The following is a 16,837-nucleotide window of genomic DNA, read 5'->3' on the forward strand; positions in this document are numbered from 1 at the left end:
TGAAAATGGAAACACAACACTCCAAATCTTCACAGTATGTGAAGAGCTGCAAAAACACTTGTTAGAGGAAAGTTTATAGTGATACAGGTCTTCCTTAAGAAACAAGAAAAATCTCAAATAAACAACCTAAGACCTAAAGGAATTAGAAAAAGAAGAACAAAAAAAGCCCAAAGTCAGCAGAAGGAAGAAAATCATAACGATCAGAGAGGAAATAAAATAGAAATCAAATAAACAATAGAAAAGATCAATGAAACAAAAAGACTTTTTTCAATAAGATAAACAAAATTGGCAAACCTCCAGCCAGACTCACAAAAAAGAGAGATGACCTAAATAAACAAAATAAGATATCAAAGAGGAGAAATAACAACTAACACCACAGAGATACAAAAAATCATAAGTGAATATTGCAGTTACATGCCAACAAATTGGACAACCTAGAAGAAATGGACAAATTTCCATAAACATAAAATCTGCCACAAATGAATCAAAAAGAAACAGACAAATTGAACTGATCAACCACTACTAGTGAAATTGAATTTGTAATAAAAGTACTCCCAGCAAACAAAAGTCCAGAACCAGATGGCTTCACAGGGAAATTCTACTAAACACATTAAGGGATAATACCTATACTTCTCAAACTATTTCAAAAAATTGAAGAAGAGGAACAATCCATAATTCATTCAACAAGGCCAACAATACCCTGATACCAAAATAAGACAAAAACACTACAAAAAAGAAAATTACAGGACAACATATTTGATAAATATAGATGCAAAAATCCTCAACAAAATATTAGTAAACTGAATCTAATAATATATAAAAAGGATCTCACACAATGGTCAAATTGGATTTACTCCAGGAGCACAAATGTGGCTTAACATTTGCAAATCAATCCATGTGATACACCAGATTAACCAAAGGAAAGATAAAAATCACACAGCCATCTCAATAGACGCACATAAAGCAAATGACAAAATTCAACATTCAGTCACAATAAAAACTCTCACCAACCTGGGTATGGAGGGGAAATATCTCAACACAACAAAGGCCATTTCTGACAAACCCAGAGCTAACCTCATACTCAACCCTGAAAAGTTGAAACCCTTTCCTCTAAATCCAGGAACAACACAAGGATGCACACTCTCACCACTTCCATTTAACACAGTATTGTAAGTCCTAGCCACAGCAATCAGACAAGAAAAAGAAATAGAAAAGCATCCAAATTGAAAGGGAAGAAGTAAAACTGTCACTATTTGCAGAGGACATGATACTTTATCTAGAAAATCCTAAAGTCTCCACCAAAAACCTATTAGAACTAATAAATGAATTCAGTAAAGTGGCAAGATACAAGATTAATATTCAGAAATCTCTTGCTTTCCTATACACTAATAATGAACTATCAGAAAGAAAATGTAAAAAAAATCTAATTTAAAATGACATCAAAAGAATAAACTATCTAGGAATAAACATAACCAAGGTAAAAGACCTATACTATGAAAACTATAAAATATTGATAAAGGAAATTGAAAATGATACAAAGAAATGGAAATGTATCCCATGTTCTTGGGTTGGAAGAAATAACATTGTTAAAATGGCCATACTACCCAAAGCAATCTACAGATTTAATGCAACACCTATAAAAATACCCATGACATTTTTCACAGAACTAGAACAAATAGTCCTAAAATTCATATGCAACCACAAAAGATCCCAAATTGCCAAAGAAGTCTTGAGAGAAAAGAACAAAGAGGGAGGCACCACCCTCCCAGAATTCAGAAGATGCTACAAAGTTACAGTAATCAAAACAGCATGTTACTGGCACAAAAACAGACACAAAGATCAATGGACAGAATAGGATGCCCCAAAATAAACTGATGCACTTATAATCAATTAATCTACAAAAAAGGAGGCAAGAATATACTTTGGAGAAAAGATAGTCTCTTCAACAAGTGGTGCTTGGAAAACAGGACAGCTACATGTAAAACATTGAGATTAGAATTTTTCCTCATGCCATATACAAAGAATAAACTCAAAATGGATTAAACACCTAAATGTAAGACCTGAAACCATAAAACTCCTAGAAGAAAACATAGGCAGAACACTCTCTGACATAAACCGTAGCAATATTTTTTGGATGTGTCTCCTAAGCAAAAGAAATAAAAACAAAAATTAAAAAAAAAAAAAAAGAGAGAGACCTAATTCAACTTAAAACCTTTTGCACAGCAAAGGAAACAATCAACAAAATGAAAAGACAGCTTGTGTACTAGGAGAAAATATTTCCAAATGTTATTTCCTACTGTCTTATTCACTTTCTCATTTTCTTAGTCCTGATAGAATGTATCAAGTTAGACCTTTATTTTACGAAAACCTCTTTCTATAGTGTCTAACTATGATCAGGGCCACTGATGTAGTTTTATTTCAGCAATTATGACTTTTATCTCTATATTTTTTCCCTGATAGAAGATTGTTGCCTCTTAGCTCTAGGTTCATGGGTAAAATGCAATCCTAAATTGCATCTTAACATAAATGAGAAATTAGTGTAAATCATAAACAAGGAAATTGTTTCTCTTATTATTCAAGATGGGCTCTTCCTTTTGAAATATAGTGCTTTCATAAAGCTGGTGATATTCACTGATTGTTTATTTTCATATGGCACTCTATACTTGCCTTTTAATGGCTTAAAATGAAAAAAGATCTGGGATGGTTTCTGATGGGCATTGTAGGTAATGTGATAAACCTATCATGTCTAGATAAAAAAGGATACAGTTCAGACTGGCCAAAAATTCACATACAGTGCATTGATCCTAAATCTTTTATTGACAAGGAAAGAGCTGGGGCTAGGATTGGGGCAAGTGTTTGAAAGACCGAACCCTAGGCAATCTCTACAAAATACTTCATCTTCAGGCATATTTTTTTCCTTTCTGAGTTGGTAGGATCACATACACTAAAAAAAAGTCTTGGCAGTTCCTGTTCTATTCCCTTTTGTTGTAAACTCATCCAGAAACAAGATCTACAATGATGCCATAGTTATTGGAGGAAGTCCAGCATTCATGTTTATGTGAAAGTTTATAAGATATGCTTCTGCCTAGGAGGAGTTCTACTTCCAGCCAGGATGTAGAAAACTGGAGAGAGCGTTGCTCCCACCCTAATAACAAAATAAAAGTACCATGACATCTAAAGAAAGATAGGGACTTGTGAAGGGAAACAGGATACGAGCACTGGCACACATACGACAGAATAAGGGAGAAGAGATTCTGGGTGACATACCAGCAGGTAAGACGAATTCAACTAAATTTAACAAATTGCTGAAGTCTAAGTGTAGTTTAATTTAAGAGTACAGAAAACAATAGAAGCCACAGACACAAGGGAAGGTCATAATCATCCTTATGTTCCAAACTCCCTGGTTGTTCATGAGAAAGATCGGACACAGGGTAGGAGATGAGAGAAAGCTCCAGTGGTAGTGAAGGCCTGGAGAAGGTGGTGGAGGGGCTCCCTATGGGAAAAGCAAAAAGCCCTTCCCAGATAATTCTACCTTAAGCAGGTGGCGAAAAGGTAACTTGTCTCCTCGAGGACACAGATAGAGGTGCACTGTGGCTTAGAAAAGAGCATGTATCTGCCGTGGGCCCAGACCATAAAAGGGTTTCTGCTGGTGGGAGAGGAAAAGAAAACTCTTTCTCTGATAAAATTCACCAAAGATCACAGTCTGACCATGAGCAGAATCACTGAGAAAGTGATCTTCAGATGCAGAGATGCAGAGGTAGCCTAAAACTGATGTTGGACGAGGATAAGAGAGAAAATGCTTCCATCCCCAGCACATACGCACAGACACATACCTGCCCTAAGTAACAAGCAACAGAGTCAACTACTGAGGGAGGGTCAAGAGTATTGGGAGACATCTCATCTGAATCACAGGCACACAGGGAAGAGAGAAAGTTGAGGGTGAAGCAGAAGTATTAAGAAAGACAGTTTGGGAAGCCAACCTTTACCTTTAACATAACTGAATTTTTTTAATCAAAGCTGAAAATAAAATTTATTAGAGAAAGTTTTTTAAATAAATGGTCCTAGAACAATTAGATGTCTATATGCAAAATAAATGAATGAATGGATAAATCAAAGATACATGTTTGAAAATGAACAGACAAGCTTCAGACTGGGAAGAAACATTTGCAAACATATATCTGATAAAGGACTTGTATCCACAGTATGTGAAGAGCCCTAAAAATCAGTAAGAAAACAAATTACGCAATTAATATGGGCATAACATTTCAAGACACTTGCCCAGAGATATGATGGCAAATAAGACATAGATTAAAAGGCTATGTACAAATTAGTCATTGGGAAAATACAAATGGAAACCGCAATGAAAATCCACTGCACCTATAATGATAACAAAATAAGAAAACAAAAGCCAACCGAACAAAAAATTCCAAGTGCAGAAAATTATGCACAGTAACTAGAACTCTCATAAAATACTGGTAGAAATGCAAAATGTACAGGCAGTTTGGACTAGCATTAGGCAGTTTATTACCAGAGTTAAATATTCATCTACCATAGAATCAAATAATACACACTTTAGTGTTACTGAAGAGAAATGAAAACTTATTTTCACACAAAACCATGCACGCAAGTGTTTATAGAAGCTATATTCATAACTGTCAAAAGTGGAAATAACACAAATGTCCTTCAAATGATGAATGGATACACCAACTATGGTATGTCTATACAATGGAATACTATTCAGCAATAAGAAAAAAGAAATTATTGATACAAGGAGTAACATGGATGATTTTCCAATGTATTATGCTAAGTGAAAGAAGCTGATTTGAAAAGGCTACATTCAGAATTACTCCTTTTATATTCCTTTCTGGAAAAAGCAAACAAATTATTGGCTGTCAAGTGTTGAGGTAAGGGGAATCGTTGACTACAAAGGGGCAAGAGAAAACTTTTTTTCCAATAATGGAAACATTCTATGTAATTATGGTTTCATGAATCAAAAATGTCAAAACTCATATTAACTGTATGCCTAAAAGGGTAAATTTTCTGATTTTTAATGAAACTTTAATAATCTGACTCAAAACAAAAAATGTTAAAGATAAGCACAATTGTATCTTTGCAAAAGTTAACTAAAGGACAATATTTCAAGCATTCCTATTAATACTAAATGCAAAATATATTTACAAAATATGATAAATTTCACAGTAATAGAATTATAAGTCTAACAAGTTGGGATCGAAAATACATATGTTTTTCTAAGGCAGAAATCTGAGTACTCTACAGTAGAATCAAACAGATTTCATGCTTGTAGAATGCAAGTAATAACAAAGAATAATTGTATATTTAATGGAAATGAGCCATTTACGTCCTATTAATATTCAGTGAAAGAAAAACACATATACCAATTCTTCCATAATAAACTTCTAACAATTATTCTTTTCATAAAATGACATTGAAGATATAAAACATAAATCATAGGTTTAGATCATACCAGGTTCCCTCTAAATTAAAATACTACAATATAGATCACATCATAACGAATGATCAATGACTAAATACAGTTCATAGATCCCTTCCCACACAAGGATATATGACTGCCAAAAATTAACTTTAGTGGAACAATTAACGTTAAATGTAAATGAAAATATGTTAACAAATAGACCTAGCCCAAATACCTAACATTAGCAATTCTTGTTGTTTTCATTTAAATAACTACTGAATTTCTTTTTAAATGTGGAATAATTTTGTCCTGAACTTCACTAAGTTTCTAATAGTCCTACCGACACTAAGCATCTGTTAAGAAGTCTGACACCAATTCTGAGTATATTTTAATATCTTTGGGCAAGGATGCCTTTGCATAGTAATAATACTGTCTTTAAAAACATATTATAAAATCCTGTAGAATAATCATGCCATGAATCTCACTTTATTTTTCCAACACATTTGGTAAAATATAGTGAAACAAAATAAGAGTGCAAACCCAGTCATCTAAGCAACTGTTTCTTTGAATGTTTTATTGCTTTATTTTTTCCTGAAGGAAAGGATAGTTTATGTGTACCTAGAAAATTTTCTGATTACCTTAATATTTCCTCATAGTACTGTGAAATAAAGTATATAGAATAAAATTACTTCTCCAGTAGGTAGTGATTTGTTGTGCTATTATTTTGGGGATCACTATTTTCAACATTATAGAGGAAGTCATATTTTAGCTGGACATATGAGATATTAATGGATATTAATGGACACCAACAGCACTTATTTATGGTTGTCTTAAACAATCAGTTTTGTATATGAAGAGAACTTCTAACCAAACCATTTAGAAATATGAGGTGTGAGTTTTGTTTGAGTCAACCTACTGTCTCTGCGGCACTAGTCATAACATACATTGTCCAATGCTTTATATTTTCATTGATAAATTAAGAAGTTAAAAAATATCAGCAATCACAAATAACTTTTGATGAATCATTTTTTGCAGTTTGTGAAGGAATATTTTTACCTTTTCTATGAAATTAAATGTAAAATATAATCTTTCTACAACTAAAGTCATAGTTTAAAAAAAATTACACACTATAAACCAGATCCCAGAAAATTGTTTACTCATAATGTTCTATAAAACAACAGCTAATACTATAGAACCTCCTAAATCATGCTTTCCTAGATATTTAGAGTTTCCACTTAGTTATTTTAAACCTGTGTTTTCCAAGTGGTTTCCCATTAACTACTTTATTTTCAAATAAGTTATTCTCTTTAGGTCATTTTTTTTCGATATTGCATATTTATTGTTCCAAGATTAAAAACAGCACAGGCTGGGAGACATATTACAGTTTTCCAGAGATGAAGTTTCAGTGTACACTCAAGTTTTAATTATTGACTTGACAATTATTAGGTTTTAAGGTTTGCTTTTTTTTCTTATTCCTCTCCAGATTAAACTCTAAAATTCAATAAATGTGTTTTATAACCTACTGACAGAGGTCTTTTTGTTTGAACAGCTTTAATTATTTCAATTTGGAACAAGGAATCAAGAAAGCATAATGTGGTAAGAAAAAACTTATATATTCTTGATAGAAGATAGAGAAACAAGGAATTTCTCCAAAGTGATTCTGTGTATCTTAGATGCATATTCCATTACAGTTATGAGTTAAACTGATTATTGGAGAGTATATTTGAGTAAAGAGGAAACTAGATTGGAGAAGGCACTGGAAAAATCATCAAAGGGTAAAATTGAGGCTCTAACCTTTATTTCTTTTCTGCCTGCCTTCATCTGAAAATTTGATCGCTAATTCATTTCTCTTGATAATTTAAATGCAAAGTGGTTTGATCAGCAAAACATCTACTAAAATTGACCACTTCTTGGGATAGATTTATCAGGGCTTAGATTTTATAAGATAGGTAAAGCTTTCACCTTTTACAGTGTAGTGTGAAATTAAGTGTAAATTTGCCTTTCCTGGGCCTGTTTGTACTGTATGTCTTACAACTTTTTGAGGAATAAAAATATTGGTGCTCAATTAAAAATGTTGGGCTTGAGTGCACAGAATGGGAAGGATTTAGATAAGAGAATATCTCAGAGACTCTAAATTTATGCTATGCAAGCTGTCTGTGCTCTACCCATGCCAATCACATTTTCATTGACACATCTGTTGAATCCAGATTAAAACATTTTCTATAACTGCTTCAAACAGCATCAGAATTCTGTATAAATCATTTATCACCCTTCCCCCACCACTGCCCAACAAGAACTCCCCTGAGTTTTACGTAACATTTTTCAGTTGAAAGGACATTTACAGAAAAATATGTACATGCCATAAATTTCAGCAAACACCAAGAAACAATCTGCCTTCATAACTTAGTGTACAGGCTAAGCAAAAAACAGAACCTCTGGTGAATTATTGTTCCCTGTAGTCATAATGCACCTTGTTTCATTGCCCATAAAACAATATGAAAAGTGGCACTGTGATGGATTCAGTAGTTATACCATATGCCAAGATATTTTCTTGAAAATACCTTCCCTTAAATATCTAACAAAACAGGTAACTCATCATGTGCTGATTCATATGCAAGTCTAAAACATTTCCTGCATACTTGAAAAGGCCCTGAAGGATAATAAAAGGATAACAGGTTGTTAGCATTATTCCTATAATTAAATGTTCAGGAAGTTAGATGGTGGCACTTGTAGGTTCCTAGTGCTTGATTCATAGTCACATAATCATATCCTGCAAAGGATATATGCCCACAACTTTATTACATCTGGATATTAACATGCCATCTGTGACAGAAATTCCAGTGTCTCAGTTGCTTAACATTTAGGAGGTGATGCTATTCTGGAACAATAGTAATATTTTCAAACTAATACAATGTTTGAGAAAGATATCTGCTTTCATTCTCACAATGTTAGTGTAATAATGGCAAATAAGTGAAAAAAAAAATCAAAGTAAGAATCTCTACATTACAGTGGACAATTAAACATTTACTATTATTCAATAATAGTTTAGTAAGATACATTCATTTGAAATGTATGACACAACTATTTTCAAGCTTTACTTTAGAACATATAGATGAATGTAGTTAAGCATGGGACTATACACCCTAAATAATCAGCAGACATTCTCAACTTACAAAAAATGCTCAACTGAATTTTCATCGTATCAATTTTATCCACTACTCCATCTCCACAGAAAGACCAGGGCTAGATCTATTAAAAAAGACAATAAATACTTCAAATAAATGAATGATTAAAGTATTTTTTAGCATTAAAGCTACTTAAAAAATTATGCTCCAATTATTTCAAGTCTTTCATTAAATTAATGCAATCTGACATTTCTCCCTTTTTCTCATTTCATTCTTTTCTCTCTCATCTTCTTCTTCTTTTATTCTCCACACTCTCTCCCAGAAACTATTGAAAGATAAGAAAGTGCCAAAGGCTAGGTTTTAAAATTTATTAAAAGAAAATAATCTCATAATTCGAAGAAAAAACAATAGAGTAATTAGAAGGAAGTTAAGTTTCACAAAGGAGAAAAAAGAGGCTGTGTGACCATGAAATTATTGTAGATAATTGAGAGCAATCAGTACCAGGCTTGATCTATGTAGAAAAAAAGAAACGAAAAAAAGAAAGAAAGAAGAAAGGAAAGAAAGGAAAGAAAGGAAAGAAAGAAAAGAAAGAAAGAAAGAAAGAAAGAAAGAAAGAAAGAAAGAAAGAAAGAAAGAAAGAAAGAAAGAAAGAAAGAAGGAAAAGCTGGTAATAACTTTACAGTGAATATACTACTCAATTTCTCTTTGAAAAAGTACATGAAAGTAGGACAACAATCTCAATTTTCTTAATTTAAATGTTTTGTTTTACTTTTGTTTTTACTTTTAACATGATGTATGCTACACAGTAAGTACTTGATAGGTATTTTTTCATTGTTGATAAACATAATACTCCATATTCTTAAAAAAAATAGACTGTCTATGTTAGCTCACAGTTGTACTGTGACACACCATTAAATTGTGCTAAAATGGTACATAATTAAATATTCACTGTGAATAGGATATTGGGCATGAAGTTTGATTTAAAGTTATTTCCCTGTTGGTTGCTTGATCTTGGGGAATTCATTTAATCTCTGAGGTTTTCTCATCTCTAAATGAGGACATTATCAATATGTTCTTCCAGATCTACTATGTTGATTAAGAAGACAATGATAAAGTCCAGTGCACACTGTATACAGTAAAATAAACACGTACTAAGACCAGATTTATTTTCCTTTACTGGAGAAACTTGCACAGTGTTAGGTCAGGCGTGTGAGACTCGGCTATTTTCCATGAGATGATTGTGGAAATGTAAATTTGTCCAAGAAGTAAACATCAATTGAAACTTGGAAAACACAGTCCCCAAAAGCTTGGACTAGTCAATCCCAAGATAGTTAATATGACACATCAGTAAGCATAACGTACTTGTAAAGTATTTCTATCCTGTTTTATGTCAGGATAGATTGTGCATGCTTGCTACTTCGTAAAAAATTTTATTGGACATTGAGGAAGCTGTTTTTGTCTGCAACCCACCCTCAGAAATCAAAATGAGAAACAAAAAGATGTACTAGGATGTCCTAACTGTCAATGGTTTGGGGTTTACAAAAGACTGCCAAGTCACCTCACTCATAGGAAAATACTGACTATATCTTGTTTGTGAAGTTTGTCAATAGATAAACCACAATATTTGCCCCTCCAAAGACAGTAGGAAAGGAATCTCTATAGTTCAGAGTTTGAAAACGTTGAAGAAATCTCCCTCTGATAGTAGGACTATAAATTAATATGTTCTTGTGTAGAAAATAAATTGGCTTTGTTGGAAAATGACATGACTCATGTTTGTCTCTTACAGTGCTGATGACTCACTGCTCCATGAATATAAACTATTCATTTGAGGCTTATCAAGAAGCGAATCTCTTCTGATCTCTGGCCAAAAAGTCTCTTAGTGTCTTAGTCATTTACAGATGATTAAACTCTCTCTTCATATTGCAGTATTATAATCTGGTATGTACTCATTGTTCTGGCAACAGTACATTATTTGCACCAAACTGATCCTGATTTTTAAAGTTTAATTTTGCAAGTTTTCAAATAAGCCCACAATTTGGGAGATTCTACCTTCATTTAATCCTTATATAATCATAATTTCCTGTTCATAGATTGTGAAATTTCTTCATCTAAAAATTACCCTTTTTATTGTGATTTATTATGGATTTACTAGGAAAGCATTAAATATTTTCATTTTTCTAATATGAATTAGAACTCCCAGTGAGTACCATATCTTAACCTAACTGAACCTGAGTATAACATAATAAGCAGGTATAGTAATGCAGGTTGTCCCCTGCAACTGTGTATTTGCAAATTAAGATATCAAGTTTAGCTTGATTTGCCCTTTGACTCCATTTTAATACCAGGCACATGAGTCTATATGTCTTAGTTATAAAAATGGTTATTATAGTAACATGACTTCTAGATCTTATGGAAGCCACCTACTTCTCTTCAGAATATTCAGCTAAGTTTTTTGGTCTAATGAGATTGATCATATGATAACATTTAGGGTTATTAACAGCTGCAAATAATATATCTGTTTCTCCTAATCAATTACTTTACTGTAAGCTAATGGTCAATTATTATAATAACTGAAACAATTTATGAGGTAAATTCTTTACTGATGCCCAAAATGCTAAACCACTTATATGAGCAAGATGAATACAATATGTATATAATATACATATTTTATTAGAAAATAAATATATCATCACAATTTATGTGCCAATTGCTAATTAAAAGCAACGTTGGTGATGATTATTTCTGATGTCCTTTTCCATTTGAGTACATCAGAGAGGTGATTTGGGAGATATAAAACAAATTCCTTTACCTTCCTTTTTTTCTTCATTTCTCCTCTTCTTGACATTAATAATATTAATCTAGAAAATAAAATATCTAATTTTTTACATTATATTTTTGCATAATATATTGCTTCTTATATAAAAAATTCTAGTGTCATTTAACTTCTTAATATTCTGAGGGTTGATGGATTTTATTTTGTTTTTAGAATACAAACACTTTCAACAATTTTGTCCTTAAATGCATTTAATTTAGAGCAAATTATATTTAAAACCACATTATTAAAAATTCACACTTACTGACTTTTGTTTGATTCTTGGAAGCCCCATTAATAGTTCAAAGAATTGTGAATTAATAGAATAAGTACTGGATTAGTGTCTTATCTCATTCATAGCGATGTTTGAGGCCTTGAGCAAGACACCTATCATCTCTAAGACATTTCTATTTATAGGTAGGCTGGAACAAATGTAAATATTCTACATTTTTTTAAGGAAAAAAATTTTTTATTCTCAATGTTTTTCCATGATGTTGGTAGGAACAGAGTGAGTGAAAGAGACTGCTAAATTTCAAAATGTATAGAAGGGAACAGATTTACCCTCCTGCCAGAAATAAGTAAAAGTTAAAATATAAGAAGCAACAGTGTGCAGATGTAGGACATCAGGCAGTAAAGGACAGTGACCTTACAGAGAGGAAACAATCAAGGTGAGCACTGTGATTGTCCCTGCTCACTGCCTGATAAGAGTCTTCAACTGGAACAGGAGGATGGGTGAACTCTAGGAGGAACTTGGCAATGCCCTTGAGTTGAGGAGATGAAGTTGGCAGTCTGGGAAGGCCAAGATGACTGGAGTTTGCATGGGATAATACCAAAGAGGAGAGAGCTGCACAGAGATCTACAGTCCTAGGTGAATAGTCATTTGTTTATGCACGGGAGGAAATTGCATGAGGTTGGTAAAAGAACCACATGAATGGAGAAAAGGGCACAATTTCAACTTTCACAAGGGCTGGAAATAGTTTGTAATCCCACAAGAGGGAAAATCCTCATAATTTATAGGGCATCAGGTAAGTATCCAGAAAGTTATTGCCTCAATAGTTGGGAAAAATTAGCTTTTGACTAAAGGCTGCTCTGGTCCTGCCTAACAAAGTTTATATGTAAGCTTACAAGGATCAAATCATTTCCAAGTAAGTTACCATGCTCCAAAGTAAAGCTTACTATTTATAAAAACACAAAATTATTCACCACCCAATAAGGTAAAACTCACAATATCTGCCATTCAATAAAAAATTATAAAGCATGCAAAAAAGGAAGAAAATATGACCCATAATGGGGAGAAAAACCAATCCCCAATGGAAACAGACATAGATAGGAATTAGATGGTGGAATTAGTAGGCTAAAATATTAAAAGAGCTATTAATAGATAACTAATGAAAACCTACTGTATAGCACAGGGAACTCTACTCAGTGCTCTGTGGTGACCTAAATGGGAAGAAAATCCAAAACAGAGGGGATATATGTATATGTATTGTTGATTCACTTTGCTGTACAGTAGAAACAAATATGATATTGTAAAGCAACTATATTCCATTAAAAATTTTCTAAAAAAGTGAATCTGAAAATAAAATATACACCAATATTTCTCATGAATATATGCAGAAATCATCAATAAAATATTAGCAGGCCAAACAGCAACATGTAAATAGGAATATACACAATGTTCAATCAACTATAATTAACAAATGAGCTAATCAAGGTCAGAGGATACAATGTCAATATTTATATTATATTTCTATATAATAGTAGTAAACAATATGAAAATTAAGAAAATAATTTCATCAATAATAACACATCAAAAATAATAAAATAATAAAGAATAAATGTAACAGAAAAGTGAAACCATGCACAATAGAAACTACAAAACATTAATAAGATGAATTTTTTTGAAAATCAAAATAATTGGAGCCACATTGGATTTTCACGGGTTGGAAGATTAATTTTACTAAAGAAGATATATGATATACCAAAGGGGAGAAGGAAGGGGGGTGGGACAAATTAGGGGTATGGGGTTAATAGATACAAACTACTATGTATAAAATAGATAAGCAACAAGGATATACTGTATAGCACTGGGAATTATAGTCATTTTCTTACAGTAACCTATAATGGAGTATAATCTGCAAAAATACTGAATCACTGCACTGTATAACTGAAACTAACATAATTTGTAACTCAACTATACTTCAATTAAAAAAAAAAAAGCAAAAGATGCTCAACACTAGTCATTAGGAAAGTGTAACTCAAAACTATAATGAAATGCCACATCACACCCACTAGAATGACTGCTATAAAAAGAAAGGCAATAACAAGTGTCAATGAGAATGTGGACAAAATTAGAACTTCAACATTGCTATTAGGTAAGTTAAATGTTGCAGCCACTTCAGAAAATGTTTTGGCAGTCTTAAAATGTTTAAAAATAAATTTATCATATGACTAAGCAACTCCACATCTAAATATTTACCCTAGAAAAATGAAGACAAATATCCACATAAATAGTTGTATGGGAACATTTATAACATAATTATTCATAATAGACAAAAAAGTGGAAATAATCCAAATGTTTTATAGATTGATGAATGGATAAACATAATAAACAGAATTGTATATTCGTACAATGGAATATTATTCATCAATAAAAGAGAAGAAAGTACTAATACATGTAGGAACTAAAAAAACATTATGTTAAGTGAAAAAGCCAAACATATAAAATTATCGAATATTATATGATTTCATTTATATGAAATGTCCAGAAAAGACAAACCTATAGATAGATAAAGTAGACTCTTGGTGCCTGGGGCTAAAGGTAAGAATGGGAAGTGACTGCAGATGAGCATAAGAGATCTTCTGGGTGCAAAGGAAATGTTCTAAATGTGGATTGTTTCACAATCTGTAATGTGATGGTTTTACAGTTCTGTAAATTCACTAAAAATTTTGGATTGTACACTTAAGAAACACCAATTTTATGGTATGAAAATTAAATCTCAAGATTTTTTTAAAAAAATAAAGGAGCAAAACACCAATCAGTTCTAGATCAACTTCAGTTTGTCAAATACAGTGTAATGGGATTCCCTAATGAGAGAAGAAGATGAGGATGAAAAAAAGTTAAAGAAACAATAGCTGAAAATGTTCCAGATTTGATAAAAATTATTAACCCATACTTCCAAGAAGCCAAAAGGATCCCAAGCATAAGAAACAAGAAAATAGCTACACAAGACACATCATAATCAAATGGCTTAAAAGAGTAATAAAGAGAAGATTTTAAGAACAGCCAAAGTAAAAATAAACATTGCATTCAGAATGACGACAGGATTCTTGACAGAAGCAAAATGACTAGAAGACCATAGAGCAAAATATTTAAAGTATTTAATGTCAACCCAGAAATCTCCACCTAGCAAAAATATCCTTCAAAAATAAAGGAAAAATAAGACTTTTTACAAACATTTAAAAGTTAAAATAATTTATCACCAGAAGTTCTGTATTACAAAAAAATTTAAAGGAAGTCATACAGGAAAAGAAAAATAATACCAGATGGAAATCTGGTACTACTCAAAGAAATAAAGGACACTGATACTGGTAATTTTATAGGCAAATATAAAAATAATTTTATTTTCATTTTATTATCTCTTTAAAATTGAGGTTTATAGCCCAATACTGACAATGTAATTGAGATTTATAACGTATATAGAAATAAAATACATAACAAGGGTGACACAAAGGCCAGGTAGGGAAAATAGAAATATACTGTTATAAGGTTATTATAATATATATAAAATGGGATAATATTACTTGAAGGTAGGCTGTGATAAGAAAAAAACATATATTATAAACTCTAATTAAGTCAAAAAATGACAAGGGAAAAAGGAAAAGGGAAACAAAGAACAAGTGGGACAAATAGACTACAAATATCAAGATAGACAATTTAAACACAAATATCAATAATCATATTAAATACAAATAGTCTAAACAATCCAATTATAAGGCAGAGATCGTTATACTGGATTAAAAGAAATTAAGCCCCAACTTCATGGTCTCTGTAAGAAACCCACTGTAAATATAAATATACCAATATGTTAGAGGGAAAGTATGGGAAATGTTGTCTTGCTATCTCTAATAAAAAGAAAGCTTCATTGGTTATATTAAGATCAGACAAAGTAGTTTTTAGAGCTACAGACATTTCCTGAGATAAAGATGCCATTTAATGATCATAACAGTTTCAATTCAACAGGACAAAGCAATTCTAAATATTATTGCACCTGATAAAAGTGTTTCAAAATAAAATTTAAAAAACAGATAAAACCATAAAAAGGAATTAAACAAATTCTTAATCAAGATTGAATATTTCAACACTCCACTCTCAATGACTGATAGAACAAGTAGCTAGAAACTCTGTTTATGGAACACTTAAATAACTGAATTAGTTAACTTGACATATATAACATTTATAAAACATTTAACCAGTACATAGTAAAATATTCATTTTTGTCAAGAGCATTCTTGTACCTATACTAATGTAGTCCATATATGGGGCACAAACAAGTGTCAATATATTTTAAAGGACTTATACAAAGTATCTCTTTGGACAACAATATAATTAAAGTAGAAATTAAAAAATAGAAAAATATCTGAAAAAATATCCTAATATCTTGAAACTAAATTACATACTTCTAAATAACTGATGGGTTAGAGAAGAAATCAAGAGGGAAATTATAAAGCATTTTTTACAGAAAAAAATTTAAAATACAATATCAAAATTTGTGTTTTAAGGCATTAATGCATTCTTATAAGAAGATTTATAGCACTAAATTTCAATATTTTAAAAGAAAAAGGTCTTAAATCAATGTCTCAGCTTGCCCCCTAATCATCTTGAAAAAGAAGAGAAAATTCCACATAAAGAAAGCAGAAGTAAAGAAAAGCAATAGAGAAATTCAAAAACAGCAAAGCTGTTTAAAATAAAATCATGAAATCGATATAACTCTAGCCACAATGATCAGGCAAAAAAGGGAAGACACAAATTACCAATATCAACAATGAAAGAGGAATCATCATTATTGTTCCTGCAAATATTAAAAGAATAATAGGGGACTTCCCTGGTGGCACAGTGGTTAACAATCCGCCTGCCAATGCAGGGGACACGTGTTCGAGCCCTGGTCTGGGAAGATCCCACAAGCCTTGGAGCAACTCAGCCCATGCGCCACAACTACTGAGCCTGTGCTCTAGAGCCCACGAGCTGCAACTACTGAGCCTGTGTGCCACAACTACTGAAGCCCATGTGCCTAGAGCCCACGCTCTGTAACAAGAGAAGCCACCGCAATGAGAAGCCTGCACACTGCAATGAAGAGTAGCCACCGCTCGCCATAAGTAGAGAGAGCCCACTCACAGAAACGAAGACCCAACACAGCCAAAAATAAATAATAAATAAATAAAGAATAATAAGTAAATATTTTGCAC

At 32.1% G+C, this 16,837-nt stretch overlaps 1 long non-coding RNA gene across 1 annotated transcript; it reads left to right on the plus strand.

Moving 5' to 3' along the window:
- Positions 1 to 234: 234 nt before the first annotated feature.
- LOC309628945 lies at positions 235 to 14,561 on the plus strand. Its single transcript, XR_014244795.1, has 2 exons — positions 235 to 3,273; positions 6,984 to 14,561. It is a non-coding gene; the product is annotated as an uncharacterized lncRNA (long non-coding RNA).
- The last annotated feature ends 2,276 nt before the right edge of the window (positions 14,562 to 16,837 follow it).

Source organism: Balaenoptera borealis (assembly GCF_965194805.1).
Source record: "Balaenoptera borealis genome assembly, chromosome: 5".
In the NCBI taxonomy this organism is placed as follows: Eukaryota; Metazoa; Chordata; class Mammalia; order Artiodactyla; family Balaenopteridae; genus Balaenoptera; species Balaenoptera borealis.